At 46.4% G+C, this 19,824-nt stretch overlaps 1 pseudogene; it reads right to left on the bottom strand.

The window, feature by feature from the left end:
- Positions 1-248: 248 nt before the first annotated feature.
- Positions 249-19,524, bottom strand: LOC115329676 (annotated as a pseudogene).
- Positions 19,525-19,824: the final 300 nt, after the last annotated feature.

The following is a 19,824-nucleotide window of genomic DNA, read 5'->3' as shown; positions in this document are numbered from 1 at the left end:
AGTTTGACATTGTACTCTGCGCCGTATATAGTAGTGGCTAGAATGGCATGGTCGCTTCCCAAATATTCTCCGAGGTGCTCCCAGTCCGCGTGGGGGATGTGGCTAGTGATAGTTAAGTCTGGTGAGGTATCATTGGTGACGCTATTGCCCATGCGGGTGTGGGAGGCAGGGTTAGTTAGGAGGGTAAGGTCATTGTTTGCGATGAGTGCATGCAAAGCATTACCGTGTTTATTGGAGTACGCATAGCTTCAGAGCTGGTGGGCCGCGTTGAAATCTCCCATTATGAGGAGAGGCTGACCTCCCGCTTTGTGGATGGCCTGCATGAGTACGTTTTGGACACTAGGATCTTTACATTTGGGTCTGCAATACATATTTAAGAAAGCCACCTCATCCTTTCATTAGGCAAGGAGCAGACGAAAGACTCCTTCGTTGAGTAAGGAAAGGATGAAAGTACCCGGGGTCGAGATTATCGTTCAATTTGAACTCAGCACTGCTCAACCAATACTCAACACACGTATTTTAGCAATTATTTGGACATATACAGTGCTTTAGGAAACCAATCATCTAAATTTGAGAACGCTAAGTTCAAGGGCATCAACAGCACGAGTGTTTTGACCGTGCATTACGTGCATCGCGCCTTGGTCTGGCAACAACACGCGATTTGCTCGCACGTTTATTTTTTCCGTCGGCGCTACCGTTGACTTCAAAAGACGACGCGTCGCAAACGTGTCACCAACAGCTACTTTGTTTTACCATAAGTTTGAGCAACGCCGGTGCTACAAGCACAATCATCTTGTTTTGAATAGCGCATTCACTTCACGAGCGCGCGTGCATAGAAGGTCCACTCAAAGCGTTGCGCTCGCTCCTGTAGCTTCTAGAGAGTTTTAGTAGACCGTTTTCGGTTTCCCGCTCCGCTCTATGGAAAGCGGAGTCGCCATCGCGCATGCGCGACCCGCTCTGGGATTTGAGCGTGGAGCGTCAGCTCCGCTATCGTCGCCATTTTGAGAAGTACGTTCCACTCTCAGTGAAGGTTCACTAGATGATGCTTTTCTGGAAAGGTGGGTGCTCGCTATTTGAAATCATGCTTGGGAGCGCGCTTCACCCTTATGAACCTCGCTGCACTAAGAAGCTGCGCAGACTGTGTTTGAAAAGGCGTCCCCCAGAAAACGTTTCACGGTAGTCAAGAACCTCTGGCTGCTTCGAGAAATCGCTGGCCGCAATCCTTTCACGGCCCCTGAACGGTGGGAACAGGTGCTGCCTTGTCTAAGCCAGCGGGCTCGATTTTTCTAGGCGAGATGACGACGACGACGTTGAGAGGATGACACACCGGGCGACGGCGGTGTCTCAATCTGAGCCTTGGGCCTCGGTTCCTCGGAGGCGGCAGCTTCTACTTTGGCTGGACTACCTCCTTGGAGCATGATTCTTTGACCCCAGTGGAACCCAGTGAGCAATAGCGCCATTATGTTCCTGGTGCTCCTTCGTGCACTGATCGAACGGCGTGCAAGATCCTCATAGCTCGCTGCTCGCCCGCCCAACCCGCCTCCACTAAGTCCGGACTTCTGCGAATCGGACTGCCACCCTCCCCAATACCAACAACCCAAGTCGTCGTCATCTTGCACGTATATACTCATCACATTACCATGTTCCCTAGACGCGGCACCGCGGGCCTCGGTGGTACGGGCTGCTGCTTTCCGCGGTGCCGCGGCTCTCCAGAGCCAAAAATTAAAGGTTAAAGACCAAAGACTAAAGCAGTCGGCAAACGGACAGATATTTTGTTTGGTTACTTCAGGCAGCAAGACAGTGAAAATTAGCGAAAGCGAGGGCTCCATTTATATCTCTACTTTTTTTTCCCAATGAAATGAGTCTTTTCTTCTTCGTATGCTTCGGTTTGTGATATGGTGCCTTGGTGTTTATGTACCCTGCGCGACACTGTTAGCGGGAGCATTCAATATCCTGTTTTAATTTTTCACCTTAAATTTGAGGGGCTGACATTTGCTTATTGGTGTGGAATAAAGCGCTCGTTTGGGGCACTAATCTGAGCGACAAATTTTCAGCTTTTTCAATAGCTGTCAAAGAAATAAACTGCAAATAAAAGCGATTTTTTTCGTGTTCGTATTAACAGTGGAGCGCAGTGTATGTATCTGCCTTGGGGGGTGACATGAAATTACTTTGCTTCACTATACACTTCGTTTTATTTCTTTTGTGTGTTTATGAAAGTGCGTTTTTCAGCTTAAGCTCCTGCCCAGTTTCTGCCTCACTTGTGCTACGGTCTTTTCTTGCAATAGAAGGCCACGCAACATAGTCTACTCTTACAATGCTGAATTCAACAGTAACACTGTAATTTGGTTAGATGCAATATTCACACGCACATCTGAGAAGTAAAATGGGAGTCGTTAGTAAACGTTTTTTATTAAAATATTTCTAGATGCCTTTCAGCCCAGTTGGACAGGTATTTCGCTCAGTACAAAAGCTTGAACATGATTTACTGTGATAATTTTATGCATTCTAATATTAAACAAACAAGAAAATGCCCATGGTCTTTGTAGGTGTCGTCCAGCCGTCAAATTATGCCGTCTGCGCACATCAGTGCCTGGTGCATCACGACGAGCACCCTCTTGTGGTCTTCTTCTAATTTTTTTTTGATGAACGGCATATGGGCATGCTCTGCGGTCAACAAAACCCCAACAGTTGTTCAGGGCTGTTCCCTTGTCCTTGACGGCCTAATAAAAAAGACAAAGAAAAACACTCTTACAACACGGCAGTATTTAAACACTACCAAAACATGTGATATGGGACTTGTTACTCCTCTACGATAAAGCGTATTTCCATTGTAGGGTTGTAAAAAACTGGGTATCGTAAATTAATATATATATATATATATAGTTGTTCCTTAATTCTGCTAAGGTTTGAGGCCGTCAAACTGTGCACGCGAGGCCCGCTACGCCGGAATTCAAAACGAAACTTCTGAAAACTGTTCTAATCTACCACTATTGCTTAGAAGTCCAGGGTTGTGTTTGCTAAATTTTGCATTGTCTGAATTTCACCTGACAAAAAATTGACGTGGAATATTCTTTCGACCGTTATTGGTAACCGTTTTCAAAACACCACCGGGTAACATATTCGGCCGCCATATTTTGGGCATCGCTTTTAGTGCGAGACTTGTGACTAAAACCCATTTCATATTCAGTGTTGACGCAGCATTCGTGTCTAATACATTTAGACTCGCATCGGCGACAAACAGTGACGTAGCTCTCTTGCTCCCTAGACACTTGGCCAAAATAAGGCGGCCTCGAAGACTAGCGGCACCTTGAGTTGCACTTTTAAAAAGGCTGCCATTCAAGTTTCTATTATTTTCTAAATCTACCAAAAAAATCCAACGCAATCATTTCTTGAGGAAAGTTAAACAATTCAAAAGTTGCGAGCGAGTGTGAATAAATAAAGCTGAGAGGGAATGGTTTCTTTGGTGCAGCTTGCGAGCGCTATGCTCGTGGTCAGCTTTCAGTGGCATTTTCGACAGGAGTGCGCATGCACAGATATAATCGTCGTTCAAGCACGCGCACCCGTACATCTGACTGCATAGCCATAGGACGTCCACAAAACGCGACGACTTTACCGACGCCGTGCTGGTTGCAAAGTGATACTCGTTCACTTCGTTTGATTATGCTGTTTTGTGTGTTGCATAGAACTCAAATCGAATGGTTTACTTTTTACGCGCGGGGCGTACACTTTACTTCCTGATTCGACCTCTTTCAAGCTGAGGTCACGGTCAAAAACATCGACGCGTATTGAGTAAGTGCAGCCATCTTGAGATCTAAGCGATCACGCTAAGGACGCTGAGGGCAGTCCGCTCTACAACTTGTGAAGCGGAGCGCACGCTCACTCCGCTAACTATACGCTCCAACTCAGAGCGGGCCACGCATGCGCGGTGGGGACGATGCTTCTCGCAGGGCGTAAAGTAGAGCAAAGAGGGCTCATAAGAGTGGCCTACTAATACTCATAGATTACGAACGCGCTCGTCGTGACTTCTCCTGACACTGCCCATGTACACCTTTGGCGTATAGAAAAAAGTAACTTTTCACCAGACAGAGCAGCTGTGCTAGAAACAATGGAAACGCGAAATTTACACAAACCATACAGGGTCTCACCTGTGAGCACAGCTCTAGTTTCGCCAGGGTCAACCACCTATGTTTCTTCATGTCAGCGAGCAGGTGGCGGAACCTCTCGTTGATGTGACCCACGATGAGGTTCACAGAACTGAAGAACACCGACAAGTTCCGTCCAAACGCTCATCCAAGTACGAACAGACGGTTGGGATAGGCCAGTCGAGGAAGAACCATGGAAAGCGTCTCGCCAGATTGGCAACACCCTGCGCCGATCTGTCGGGTGCTGGTATTTGGAGGCTCGCATGCAGAACAGCCAGGTCCTCCTTTAAGCAGGATAGCTTCCTAAAGGGTTTCTTTTCTACGTTGGAAATATCCAGCAAACCGCGTTCGGAAATTAAGCTTCGGCGCTTGATGGCACGAGGGATACGAATCATAGATTCGATGTCTCGCCAGCTTAATCTTGTTAGTAGAAGTCTCCTTCCTTGAGAACAGCGGGGATTCATCGCGCAGATGAATTGCTCGCTTTGAGCAACACTGTACTCGTACTACGCAGAAGGATGTACTCGCAATGCGCAAACTTCGTCCTTTTCTCTTATTTTTCTACTTGAAATAAGTAAATCTGTTTCAGTTTTAATTCGAGTGGAGCAGAAGCTACAAGAGCGAGTGCCGGCCTTTCAGCGTCCTTGATAAGCACGTGCGCTCGTGCAGTGCAAGTACCGTTTAGAGCAACATGCTCATGCTTATACTTTCGGCTGCGCTCGCACACAAGGTGGAACGATTATATTTATATTTTATAGCTTAATATTTCTTCAGGTGTGTGCCTACTCTTTTGTGTTCATTATTGTCGCCTTCGTTTTTACTACCTCTACATTCACGCTCCCTTTTACTCTCTTGGTGTTAACGCTTAGGTTTTTTTGTCTTACTAGTACTATAAACGTCCACTTGTGGGGCTACGCAAGCAAATTTTTTGAGCCCGCTCAAAACGCTCTTACGCTGAAGAAAAACGCTATACTAAAACGCGTTTTTGGACCTCCGCTTTCCATTCCCGCGAAGCGGGCCGCGCACGCGCAGTTTGGCACACTCAGAGCGGAGCGGAAGATGAAAACGGTCTACTAAAACTCTCTTCTCTTCCGCTCACACCCGTAGCGAAACGGAGTAGAAATCAAAGGTGTCATCGGTTTCCAGCGGATCGAATCGGGTCAAGAGATTCATCTAGTCGAGAGATTCAACAAGTCAAGAAGTAAAATGAGTAGAGAGATTTAATCAGAGTGTCGAACTGGAACCGAACCGAACCGAAAACCGGAACCGAACCGGTATTTTTTCCGGAACTGAACCCGAACCCGAACCGTTATATTGTTATCGCGATGAACCCGAACCGGAACTGAACCGGAAAAAAACGGTTACCGGCTCATGTCAAAACTGTTCGGCCACGCGCTGTTGACAATGAATGTGCCATCAATGCCATTTGTTTTTTAAGTGCCGTCAACTGACACACACCTCGCTTACATATTTTTCTTCTCCACTCAGTCTTAGGAATATAAACGCTGCATCCATGAATCTTGACAAACGCTGCATCCATGAATCTTGACAAACGCTGCATCCATGAATCTTGACATAGGAACCAGTATTGCGCTGGTCGCGGCTTGCGCGGAAGAAAAAAAAAAATGAAAAGCTGTGCAAAAAAAAAAAGAAAAAGTCGCGTCACGGGATTTCTTTTTCCTACAATCTCGTAAATCCTAAATGCTGCTGTGTGCTCATTTCATAACGCGTTTCTAGAACGCGCGAGTTCCTGAAGCTTGCTTCCATCGGAATGAGAAAAGAAAAGGCTGTGGAGTTTGATAATAATGCATCCGGTTTTGTATAGGCACTTAGAAGCTAACATATTTGTGAGAGAGCGAACTCCTCTATTTTAATATTTATCCTATTACGTCCTTCTGGCGTTGCGTTCGGTGAAATGTTTTTCATATTCCGTATCTTGTTTAATAAAAACTTCTTTAAGGGTCTAATTTGAGTTACCGAAGGCTAGTTCAAATAAAGAAAGCTGTATTTTCTCCACACTGTTCCTTCAATTGCTTACACGCCGAGGTGGCGGGATAGTCAGCGAGTTCTACTTGTAAGTGGGTTTGTAAGGAGGTCGCGGATTTTACAGCTACTGCGTCGGACCCAATTAGATGAAGTCCGAATGCGTAAACGTCAGTGAGGTAACCTTTGAGTGCACATAAAGAAACCATTCTTGGTAGAAATCCCTGAGCCTTACACTACGATGTATCCCGTTTCGTATGTGGTGATTTCAGATGTTTTACTTGTAATTTATTTTGATGTTGCAATTTGGCATTTATAAGTTCCGAACCGGTTCGCGAACCGGTTCAGCGCCCCGAACCGGTTCGCGAACCGGTTCGTGGATCGAATTAATCGAACCGGAACTGAACCGGAACAAAATAAATTTACCTGAACCTGAACCGTAACCGAATCCATATTTTTTTCGGTTCGACACACTGGATTTAATATAAGTCAAGAAGACCAACAAGTCGAGAGTTTCAACGAGTCATGAGATTTAACGACTCCAAATATCAACTAGTGAAGAGATTTATGGCTAGTTGAAACTGACCTTCACGCTGGATCAGGTTGGCCTGAAACAAGCTCTCTATTAGATAAGAGGGGCTAGCTAGAGATTAACATCCGCTCAAGTTTTTTGTTGCTTTAGTTGTAGATTAAAAAAACGTTTGCTCTCAGACGGTGTTTCGAGTCCTCGATCGAAGTTTGTGTACTGCATTATAGTCAGGAGTCCTGGAATCTATTTGTGAGGGTAATATAAGCTGCGTTTCAAAGGCGAAAAGGACTCGAGAGGTAATATTGAATCTCCAGACTCGTCATATCTCTTGACTTGTTCAACATGAATCAAGAGATAAAATGTGGGCCGATAGGTCCGATTAAGAGATTAAACGAGTTAGTCAAGAGATCCACAATAGCCAAAAAGTCCAATCAGTAAAAAAAAACACACACACACAAAACTAAAAAAATTGTTTGATACTTATTAAAATTTTATTACGCACTTTTTTACGTCATTTGGGGCGTGATTGCCGTATAAAGAGGCCTTTTTTAGATGTATGCAAGAAATGAGAAGTGGTCCCTTCGTTGTTCTCCTTCCTTCGCAGTTAAAGCTGGAAGCATCTCGATACTTACATTATTTTTGGCCTTGCAAGCACTTTTTGAGATTGTGTTCATCAGGAGACCTCGTTGAGTACTGCCGGGCCCTGCTGCTATACGTTTCTTGCATCTTGTTTGCTTGACCCAGCCCCGTTTGTTACCAGCTTACCTAACACGCGCATCTTCGGAGTAGAAAACGCCGGCCTTCAGCGAAAGACACTGCCTTTTCCACCTTCCCTTCCCCTCTGCTGTGAGAGCGGTCGGTGAACACGGAGTAAAATACACTCCTTTGGCGTCGGAAAGCGTCCAATGCTTGTTACGCCCCGTGATCTCCCTCAACGCGGCAACGCTAGCGAACGCTCATCCACAGTCTACATCAGACTTGTCTGCAGTCAACAATGGTACCTTTCTTGCTGGAATGACAGTTTCGTTCTCTTTTCATTGATTTCGCCAGAGGGACACGCGTTTAAACGAGCAGGGATGTTCGGTAAATTTTACATACAGCGTCAAAGATAAATTTTAACACTCTTGAACCTACTCACTGTTGATTCGGTATGCACAGTCTAACTGCCAGATCAGAATCCTTTCCAATTTTGGTTCAGGTCAGGCGTTTCTTGGAATTCGCTTATGCGAAATGGAGTAAATCCACAAACTCGAATGTCACTGGTTCACGTAACGGGGCTGCAAAGCCCAACTTGATACGATACCGAAATGGAATGCCCAACCATTCCCCCAGCGGACGGGTTGAAGGCTATAGACGCAAGCAACGCGGTCGCTTCTTTCGCCGCTGCTGGTGACAGCCATCAAACGCGCGCTCCGCTTTCTCTATACTGCCCCTATTACTGCACACTGTTCCAGTAATCAGCGACGTGGGAAAAATCGCCGTTAACCCAAGACGTCGCCATCTTGAAAGCGGAAAGGAGAGGAAGCATCTAAGGTAGCTACGTTGCTTCCTTCGATTTCTAAGGGAACGAGTAAGAAAACCTTACGTTAAAGAAGCCAATATGAAAAGGTTGATCCATGATTCGTAAGTGCGCCCACTTACGAAAGGAAAGGCGCCCATCTAAAGAAAGGAGGCTTTTTGTATTCGGAGGGTGCGTATCTATGTTTGTCATTTGCAAATACTCTCTGATTACGCGGGAGAGAAAGAAATATTTTAGTCGTCATGCATGAAAACATATTTCTGAACATTTTCTGTACACGTTTCACGCTTTGAAAACACGACCCTTGATATTTCGATCAACTTCTACCTTACCAAAGGTCTGCGTTTTGCTATGAGATGCGCGAAACATACTTCGCGCTGCTTCAAAGTTCCGTAGACCAACGGTAATGGTCATGATGATATTTCGTGGTTATATCATTGCTTTGTTTAATTTGGTTGCGAGCGCCACCTAGCGCCCTGCAGCAACAGTCTCGGCCAGCAAATGAAATGGCGTGAGGAGCGAAACGAGCGCGCAAAAAAATCTCGGCAGCCATGACACCGTCTGCGAATGCCGTCGTCCTGCGATCATCTAGGCTCGGCGGCGTCGGTGGCCTCCCTCGTCTCGAGATAATGGAAATAACTTCACTTGTGACATTTCGCTCGTGCTGGTACGCATCGCCAACTTAAAAGCCCGACACTGGGGCATTTCTAGCCCGCCCTATAACACGGTCCATCTCGGTCACCGACATTAAAGGGGCGATGCAACAATTTTTGTACTTTGCGCGAAAACCTCTTAAAAACAGATCCCTGACGTTAATGACCTATGAAACACACGTTCGTTTTTCACCCCAAGCAATAGAAGTTAAAAAAAAATTAAAGAAAAACGAGCACCGTTCACCCCCTCAACTTGCAGCCAGAACAAGCGGCCACGTGATCTGGAGCCGATTATATGCCGCCAATGTAGATCATAGCCACAAGCTGGGGTTGGCAAAGCGCAGGACAGGACACGTGCTGAGTTCCAGACATTGTTATGGCTCCGCTATTGTTATCGTTGCAGCGATTGGACACGGGCCACTACCCGAATGCATGTTGATGCATCGATTGTCACGAGCCCAGATCGAATGCGTACGCAGTCTTCGCGTCCACTGTGTGAGCAGCATTTGAATATCGTCACTGCAAAGCTCAATGACGCATTCCCGGGGATCGTACTGTTGCCATTGTCCCCACAGCTCCGTCATCAAATTTCGCGAAGAATCAAAAGGCTGCTATGGAAGGAGAGACTGAAAGAAAAGCTCCGCTTTCACCTTTTGAACTCCACCGCGACGAAGACACTTCTTGGTCAGCGGTGTTGCGTCCGAGTATCCTTGGGCCCCACTAGTGCCATGAAGGTGGTGTAAAGTAAGAAATATTCCTACCCAAAGTCGTTGCACAGCCCCTTTAAGAAGAAGAAAAAAAGTGGTTTAAAGAAGGTTACTTGCAAGCAAACAAAATCAGCTCCTCTCACAAAGCCCTGCAATCTTTCCAATTTAGCAGAGAGAGCGCTGTAAAGGAGTTTAGTGCTAAATTGGAAAGATTGCAGGGCTTTGTGAGAGGAGCTGATTTTATTTTCTTGCAAGTAACCTTCTTTAAACCCGTTGTGTGGCACAAAAAAGAAAAGGAGTACAAGCACGAACGACACCCTTCCCACGTACCACCGTTTAGGAACAAATGTATTTCAATAAGTATCTGTACCTGTAATCCGGAATCCTTTTTCGCCGTTTTTTGCAGAAATATCTCAGGAGTATCCCGTTGAATAAAAGACAGATGTATCTCAGTATTTGTATTTTGTGCCTTAAAACGCACGTATTTCAGTATTTGTGTTGCCGAATACTTTTTGGAGTATCTCTGCCCAGCCCTGTACAACGCTTGTCCAAGGTTGAATCGGAAATTTATTCATAAAACAAAAAAAAAAAAAAAAAAACAAGCACGGAACTTTGTTTTTTCAAATTATTCAAGGCACCGCTCTCGTTTTTTTACAGCTTCCAAATTCTTTTGGCGCAGAAAGAACCGGGCTGTTTGAGGTCAGCCGGACGAACGCGTCTGTGCGGTACATTTGTGCACCGGCCCTTGAACTTCGCTTTAAACTGCTGACAACATCCGTACTCTCTTGTCCCTAGCATTTGTTTACAGCCGTTGCAATCTACCCATACAGCCGTTGCAATCTTCTCAGACACTTAGCTGGTTTAACTTGCTCTTTTACCAGCGATTTTATTATGCACCTCTGCTCTATAACTACGGAAAAGACACAGTGCTAACAGCCTTATTAGCCGGATTTCAATATTTCTTCGCCGATTTAACATGAGCAGGGGTTACCGGTTAACCTTGACCGACCCTTGTGTAGCTGCACGCATTTCGGTTACAGAAGCCATCACAGGATCTCGATTCGCGTCTTCGTAGTCGTTGAAAAAACATCATCGCAGGCGCCACCAAAGCGCTGCGGAAGGTAGTAAGCACGTGCTTAAGGCGGAGTTTTTTCTGGTTTCGTAACGTGTTTCAAGAAGTGAAATGAGAAGTGAAGGTTACATACCGGTACGTGACTGCTTGAGAAACATCTTTCTTGTCTGTCTAATACTACTCTTGCCTTGTTGCATCAGTAGCGAGGTGGGATAATAGTTTACCAATTATTTTTTTGCGCGTCTATTTTTTTTACGATCATGTTTTTTTTTTTTTTTATAGAGTTATGAAAAGGAACGCAGATTTTCGTCTGCGGCAATGAAGACATTGAAAACAGGGTATATAAATTGTGGACGACATAAAATTTTACCTTTAGACGCTCCCTGTCCCTTTGCCCTTTTGTTGTTGCTGTTTTTTTTTTTTTTTCGCTTACTGATTTAACATTTTCCCTCTCCAGCGTTTATCATCATGTAAAAAATACACCAGCTCGCCTGCATTTCAAGCATTTTTCTTTATCCTTCAAGATGCCAGTTTTGCCAGTTTTTGGTGTCTGGAGAGATAACAAAAACACACTGAGAGATTTTAATCGACCAACTAAATAAACTCTGTCTTTAAAGGGGCGATGCAACGATTTTTGCATTTTGCGCAAATACCGCTTAGAACGGATCCCTGACGTTAATGACCTGTGAAGTACCCGTTCGTTTTTCACCACACGCAATCGAAGTCGCAGAAAAAAATAAAGAAAAACGAGCAGAGTTCACCCCCTCAACTCGCAGCCAGACAAGCGGCCACGTGACCTGGAGCCGATTATATGCCGCCAATGTTGATCATAGCCACGCGCTGACGCTGGCAAGGCACAGGACACGCGCTGCGTTCCAGACATTGTTATGGTTCGGCTGTTGTCGTCATTGCAGCGATTGCACACGGGCCACTACCCGAATGCTTCTCGAGCTATAGATTATCACGAGCCCAAATCAAGTGCCGACGCAATGCTCGGGTCCAATCTATGAGTTGCATTCAAATATCGTCACTGGGCGGTACTGCTACCGCCCAGCTACGTCATCAGGTTTTGCGAAGGAGAGATTGAATGAAAACGCTCGGTTTTGTCCTAGAAATTACAGCGCAACAAAGGCGTTTCTTGGTCAGTGGCGTTGCGTGCGAGTATCCTTGAGTCGCACTAGTGTCAGTAAGATCGTGTAAAGGGAAAAAAAAATTCCAATTGAATATCGTTGCACCTCCCCTTTAGATGCCAAAGCCTTACTTTGGGAAGCCTGCTGGGAAAAGGTTCATCTACAATACGAATCGCAAGCGCATGCGCGGGAAAGTGATGAGTGGGTAAATTAAAAAGAAAGATATCAGAAGGCCGAACGTCATCAAAATGAGCATCGAACCCAGGACACCAAGATTTTGAACCCACAGCGTGATTGGCCGGCGCCAAGGTCGAGTGCTGCGCCGGCCAATCACAGCCGCCGGATTCCTCACCGACATTTTCGCCAAGTGTCCAAATTAGACCCACAGATCGAAACGAGCACACTCTAAAAAATGTCTGTGCGTCTACTTTCACGCACACCACTCGGAGAGCCAATCATCGCAACTTACGGAGGCAGCTCAGCGAATGACGATGCCGAAACGTATGTTTAGACCAAAAAACGCACTCTGAGCTGTTGCATTGTATTGCATTGCATCACGCTTGTATTGCTTAATGTAACAACTCGGACTGTGTTTTTTGGTCTAAACATATATTTCGGCATCGTCATTCGCTGAGCTGCCTCCGTAAGTTGCGGTGATTGGCTCTCCGAGTGTTGTGCGGGAAAGTGGACGTAAAGACTTTTTTTAAGAGTGCAGGGGGTAGAAATTGAGCTCAGGATCGTTGGTCAAACCCTCGACGGAATGCGGCGGCAAAGATTGGACACAAGAGGTGCGTCGTCTCGTGGCTTGCCACGCGGCAGAGCCGTGTATACAGAAAGTTTAGTCAATGGGAGGCGCGGGTAGAGCCACGGCGTGCACCAGGCACAGAAAGTGGGCTTGGCATGCTCTCTTGGCCAACCAGAAGCCTAAAAGAGTACCCTAGCCGTGGTTGCGAGAAACTGTTTTAATCAAAGCTATATGTTCGTATATAGCTTTAATAGGCGCGTAAGAGTGAAGTGTAGTAACCCTTCGGGGTTGAAAATAGGGTGCACGTGATGTTTCAATCATGATCACGCAGAAAAAATGTAAGAAACGAATGCGCCGCTTATCTCTGTTTTGCTCGGACGGAGCGTGACTGCCCGGACGGCAGATTCCCGGCCCTCGGCGCTTGGAGTACGAATTATGTCGATCGTTCCGCTAGTCGCACTCTACTACCATGATTTTGGATGACCGTAATTGAAAATCACGTGCATCATATTTTCAGTCACGGAGGGTTACTCCGATGCACTTATCAAGTTTGTTTCTTGCGACCACCGCCAGGCTATTATTTCCAGCTTCTGGTTGGCCACATTTGAATTTCTGAAGACGCCCTGGAACACGCCCAGCCCGCTTTCGGCCAATGGTGCCTCCTCATTTGTTTCCTATACTTCCCAACGAATGGCCAAACTCTCTACATATACGGCTCTACCACGCGGGTACGCCGGTGGATGTTTTCCTGCTAGCAAAATTCAGCAGTGTTAACGACGCAATATACACTTTTGCACGTGAGATCCCGGCTTAACCTCGAACCTCGCGCCGAAATGAGGTGGACCTATTCTCCAGCCAGGACGTTTGGATTCAATTGGATTAGATGTAATGGCTTAACCCTTTTCATCGGGCGATCACTGTGAAAAACAAAAAAAAGGTCTAGGAAAAAAAAGGACAAAAATTACAAAAGGTCTAACCACATTCGCCGCGGTGCCCCTCCCTCTTCGCAGTTTTCTCACACCAGCATCGACGTTTTGTGACTCCTACTGCTTTAAGGGCACCAGTAGTATCACCAGCATCATACTGTCCACCAGTCGTGGGCGTCGGCACCGGTTGGCGCGTCGCCACTGCATGTTGGCTCCTCGCGCGCCGGTTTCAAATCACTTAGCCCAAGTGTAAAGTTGATATCGGGTGGCACTAGTGGCCTCCGCTCGTGGCACTCCATTGCAACATGAAGTGCACTTACCTCGGTCCTGCCGCGTAGCTGACACGTAGTGTTCCGCCCTGCCACGTACTTGGTCCTGAGGTGGCGTGTCCATAGTGCTCGACATCGCGCTTCGCACAGCAGGTTGCTAGCCCGCGAGTTGTCAAAAAAATCCACACGCTCGATGGTCTTTTTTTTTCGCGCTGAAGATGGTTGGAGACGGCCGTGTGCAGGCCGCAGCAACCTATCTGTTCGTCTCCGTCTCTCCTACGCAACCCCAGACTTGTTCGGCAATTCCTGATGTTGCAACCTCGTACAACAGCACCCGTGGTACCATATACCGCTCCGTGAGCGGTCGTACCTTTTTTACCTACCAGGTACTGATGCTTCAGAGGTCGATGTACTTGAACACTTGGAGCGCCCATGCATCTTTCTTCTAGCAACGCGCATGAGCGCCACTCGCAAATAAGTTTGCTGGTGGCGTCGCGGGCTTCGAAGCATGACCAACCGATGTTGCCCGGTACACACTCACTTGTTGTGTTTCAGTGCGTTCCAAGTGCCAGGCGACCTACTTCTCGTTGCCTCACCTCCAGGTGTTGTCGTGTGCGCGCCGGCAGGCAGAGCACGGCATTGGCAAAGGTCGGCCCCGGAACGGCTGCCACTTTCCAGAGCGCACCACAGTCTCATATCGACTGAAACTGCACGCGCCACCGCAACCCATGCAGCCCTTGCGTGTGTTCGCCGTGGCTTGCCGCCGGAACTCTCATTACGGCTGCAATGTCACCACCAGATATTTGAATTCGCCCTTCCATTCGATCTCCTCGCCCTCAATGGTCATCCTCTATGTCGGTTCGGTTAGAGTATCGGTTGGTCCCTGTACATCGAGCGGTTATACATCCGTCTTGAGAACTCCAGACTTGGTGGGGTTGAAGACCAGCCCTAATGTGGTTCTTCCTCTACACAGGTGTCGAGTAGTTCCTAAAGCTCCTCCAGGGACCCTGCCATAAACACTGAGTCGTCTGCATAGGTTATGATGGGGATCCTCTGTACCCCCTGCCTCCTTTCGTCACTGTAGTTAATGCAGAAACTTGCTTCACTGCCTTCCAGCGCTCTTTCAATCCCGGCAATATACAATATAAACAATACTGGAGAGAGTGGGCATCCCTGCCTAAGACCTCGTGGTGTCTTAATCGGATTGTTGTATATATCACCCAACTGTACCAATATACTAATGCCTTTGTATATTTCTCGCAGTATGTCCCCTCACTCCACCGGCATTCCGAACGGCTGAAGAGTAATCCACAGAACTTTATCGTCGACAGAGTCGTAAGCCTTGGAGATGTCCAAGAAGCCCATGTAAAACGGCCTTCACTCTTGGTTGGCGATTTCCATGGCATTTGTTGTTACGAACAGGTTGTCCTCTCGTCGTTCCCTTTGCACAGGAATAACGTATTACTAGTAACGAGTTACTTCCACATAGTTACTTGGGAACGCGTAGCATATATAGTTCGTTCTCTAGAAAAGGAGCGAGTAACGCAAATAGTTACCTTGAAGGCTAACTAACGAGTAATGGTATTTTGTTACTCTTAAGGAGTAACGTGTACAACAACGCTGCGACAAAGGGCAGACGTGCAACTCGAAAAACAACTAATAAAAAAAACAAAAGAATAAAATAATAGAGTATGAACCTTTCTTATCTTTGGAAACATGTTTAGCACGTGCTACGTGACTTTTTTTATACTAGCTGAAATAAAAACGGAAATATGAACGCTTCCAAAGCATGCAAACGAGAAGGACGTCAGAAGCCGCATGGACATTGCATCAACGAGGGCTGCGCTCGCGGCAGCGCTGGCTTCCACGACGTGCTGGAACAGAGGCTGCGATCGTTATAAAATCAGCTCTAACCATTAAACCTGCCCCCTCGTACAATACTTGATGCTACGATGCTATCTGGATACCTTTCCCTGCGTTCCGAAACAGTAAAGGCTCATTCACACTGCCCTATTTTCTTACGTTAAGTTACGTTACATCTAAGTCAGCGAAACAATCGTGTCTCGAATGTCGCGTGTCATGCTTTCTCCTTGAACTGATAGCCTCGCTTAATATGAAGCACGGAAGTCCAGGTGACTTAAACGTAATATTTCTTAACGTAACTTAACATAAGAAAATGGGGCAGTGTGAATTAGCCTTAAGTTCGTCGCGAACGCTGACCATCGGCGATGCAGCAGACGCAGCCGTCTTGTCCTCACCCAGAAAGTGGCCCAGGGGCAAGTTATTGGGCAATGACTTGCCCCTAGACCACCTCAACATGGCGGAAAGGTTACGCGGTGCAAGCGTCGCACAAAATGGCAGCGCACAGGTGCCTTTCTTGCAAACATGTATACATCTTCCCAGCGCTTACCGTCCGGACGAAAAATGCCGAGGGACTGCAGCCTCCGAAGAGAGCATGTTGCTCTCTTCTGCGGTATTAATCCGCAGAAGAGAGCAACATGCGTACGCTCGGAACCAGGACCATCTAGGAGATAAGGCCTGCGCAAAATTTCCCCGTCAAACGTATTCGATATATAGTCACTGACAGAGTGAGAACGGCAGGACGTGTCTTTCGAACGCGTGGCATGCGGCACGCGTTCCGTGCCTTCGGCTGTGCCATAGCCTTTTATATATTGACAAGGCCTGGCAGATCGCCACAAGAAGCGGCCGCCGAAATGGAAAAGGGGGAAGCGGCTGACAACGGACAAGAGGAGAGCCTCGTGACTGGCGCCCCGCTGCGGCGAGACGCCGAAACATACTTTTCCCGAGAGAAAACAAGTGTGTTTCGGGTACTCGTCGCTGCAAAAGCTGTGCGCTGAGGTCCAGGTTCCCCGAGAAATGGCTCTTTCAAGCCCTGTGCTACCAGATCCTCGGGCTCCAAATCTGCGACCGGGCACTCAATGGCTCCGTCGTCGAATGGCCAGGCTTTGTGAGTATAGAGGAGGCTATGGCTGTGTTTTGGATTCGCGCGCGCGCGCGCTTGATTCGCACGCGACACCGAAGCGTCTTCGAAGGTGGGAAGCTTGTGCTGGAGGCGAGAACAACTGCAGCTCCTCCCTGCCGCTCTCATCTTGTCGGCGACCGCGATGGGTCCACGCAGCACCGTCTAGCTCTATAATCAGCGTCGCGTTCAGCGCGTCTTTGCATCGTCTCATAATGAGCAAGGCGCTAGCACGCACGTCGTCGCCAGAGACATGCGTGTGTCGCTTTGCTGCGTGCACTCGTAGATCGTCAGCGTGCTTGCCGCCGCGGGCCTTAAGTGGTACTGCCCAGTAGACAAAAAAAGAATGGTGGAAGATAAAGGGCGATTTCTGGAACCGTGTAGTGTCATGCTGCCGGTGGTTGAAGGCGCGCGCAGCCTTGAGAAATTCCATCAAGTCGAGATGCATATGTAACGATCAATCTCAGGAAGTCTGAACAGCTCGAGTGCGTGCGAGCATAAAACTCAGCACGTTTCCTCGCGAGACCACTCTTTTCTGACTGCTGAATACCTGGCCATAAAACGACTAAGTATACGTCGGGGGCGCCTTTACCTAGCAGCGAGATTGAGGAGCCAAGGTCTCGTGGTTAGCTGCTCGAAGCGACGTTAAAGCTAAACTTACGCATTGAGAGCACTATAAACTTCCTTTACAGTGCAATGAGAGCACTAAAAACTGGCAGAAACTGTATTCCTGCTGGTGCAGCTGGCGTATAACGTGCTTTCGACGCTGTAAATCAGTCGCAAACGGTGGTAAAAATACAATAAAAAACATAACGCTTGGATGACCATTTGGATCACAGATTTTTATTGCCTACCTCATATTTCCGCAATCGATGCGAAACGACATGTTGGAACGCAATGGAACCAAGCTACTAACGTATGCACAATTGCTCGAGCATAATCATTAGCTTCTAGTTTCCTTTTCTTTTTCTTCTTGGACGTAATATCTTTCCTTAACCGGCTTGTAACTTTCCGCTTGGAAACTATGCTTAACCTGACATAAATTGGTCCAACAAGCACGTAGCTTTCACTTGTGCAGATAAAAAGCCCGTCTTTATTCCACTTTGGCATGAAGCACATACATTTCACTGTCATCTTAAGCGCGAATGGAAGACTGTGACGTCAAGTTTGTTGTTTGTGCCCGCGCACAACAGCGGCTGGTGGCTCGTAGAAGGATCATGGCCCACTTATTACAGACTGAAATGTGTGGTTCAGCATCACTTTAAAAGGCTTCTTGGCGGAGGTAGCAAGATTACCAACAAAAAGTAATCAAATTACATTACTTAATTACTTCAATGTAAACTGCGTAAACGTAAATAAATTACACTACGAAATACCGCAGACTAGAAGTAGTAACATTTCATTGAAATTACTTTCCAAATGTAATCAAATTATCTTGACATTACTTTTCAATTCATCCAGTCGGTAATTCGTCCATTCGTCCATTACAGAATAAAAGTTTAAAAGCGAGAACAAACACGTAGCTGTTAACTTCTAGTTTCCCATTCTTCTTGGACGTAAGAACATCTTATATATTCATTGTCCCCGTTTGTTCGCGCTTTTAACCTTTCATTCGGGTCTTCTTGTTTACACCGCAACAGCCTAATACGCTTCAATGTGAACCGAACTGAACAGTCGTTCTGCTGCGCACCGGAAAACTAAACACAATGATTAGCTTCATTAGATGTGATTCAAAGACAGTCGACACACCGGTTTCGCTGTTCATTCAATGGTAAAGGACCTCAGTTAAAGGTTGATATGATTCCATTTTCTTGATTTTAAAGAAGTTACAGTTCTTTTCAGTAACGTCGGGCCAGGGGAGCGTGCTCGTACTTACAACAAGTCGTCACGTGAAACGCTCTCCTTCCGTGTCGGGCGCAGTCGAATTCTTTTCTCCCCAGAGCACCGATTGGCGATTGCACTGTTTGGAATCGTCTACAAAGGTTATAAATATTCTAAAGAAAATCTATCCACTTTTCTATGAACGGTCTATAGTTGTTGTTTTTTCTTTGTTTTACCTTTCTTTTGTTGGTAGAGAGAGAGAGGTATGTTTATTTACAGGAAAGCAAAGAGGTCAACCTTCTTGTGAGTGCTGGTTTGCTACTTTGCGTGAAAAGGAAGAGAGCAGGGAGACAGCAGACAGAATAGAGAAGTAAAGAAAGAGTGAGATCACATATACACTCGTATCCCCCCTCCCCCACACACATCCCACACGCATACTAAACAAGATATATACGCACTCAAAGATTGGCGAAAAATAAATAGCCACACTTAACTTAAAAAGAGTGATGTCAGTTCACAGCTCTTGGTCCAGGAGGGTGTCCTTTAAGAACCGGAGTAAAGCGTTGGTTGCTTTGGATTCTTTCGCTACTGAAGTCCAGGGTCCTAATATATGGCTGAGCTCAATGTCCTGATCATGTATCTTCAAGGATTGTTTTAGTATTTTCCTTTGGGAACTATATAGTGAACAATGGCAGAGTACATGTTTAATGTCTTGTGTTGTTGAGCATGCTGTACAATGCGGTGAATCTACTTGGCCGATCATAGGAAGATATTTTCTAGTAAAAGCCGCATTCAAGCGTATTCGATGCAGCACAGTTTCTGTTCGTCGTTTTATATTTCCCGGCATTCGGAACTTTAATTCCGGGTCAATATGTTTCAAGCGCGCATAATAGTAGCATGGATCGGTCCATAGTCTGGATGATATTTCTCTCCCAATTTTTCGGACTATATCATTTCCATCTGTCCTTGACAGAAGAATTGCACAGGTATTACCAGCTTCGTGGGCGTCCCTAGCAGCTTTGTCAGCACAAATGTTGCCGGGTATGCCACTATGCCCCGGTACCCACTGTAAGACAATTTCATGTCCCTGACACCTCACATCATGGAACTTCTGCATTATGTGATAAATCAGTTGAGCATTTACGTTAATCTTTCTTTTATGCATGAGTGCACTGAGAGCGGACTTAGACTCTACAAATATTGTCCAGTTTTGGGGATTTTGGGTGTTGGTAGAATTTCTCTATAACTTAGTGTATAGAGATTGGAAGAAAGCAGATTGGTATTTTAACAACGTTTCTGCATCCTCTTTCTAACAACAATAGGTAAGTTTTTCGCGAAAAAAAAACAA

The sequence above is a fragment of the Ixodes scapularis genome, unplaced genomic scaffold (genome assembly GCF_016920785.2).
Source record: "Ixodes scapularis isolate PalLabHiFi unplaced genomic scaffold, ASM1692078v2 PGA_scaffold7__128_contigs__length_106722199, whole genome shotgun sequence".
NCBI lineage: Eukaryota > Metazoa > Arthropoda > Arachnida > Ixodida > Ixodidae > Ixodes > Ixodes scapularis.
The sequence above is the reverse complement of the archived record's forward strand: the minus strand, read 5'-3'. Positions and strand labels throughout refer to the sequence as shown.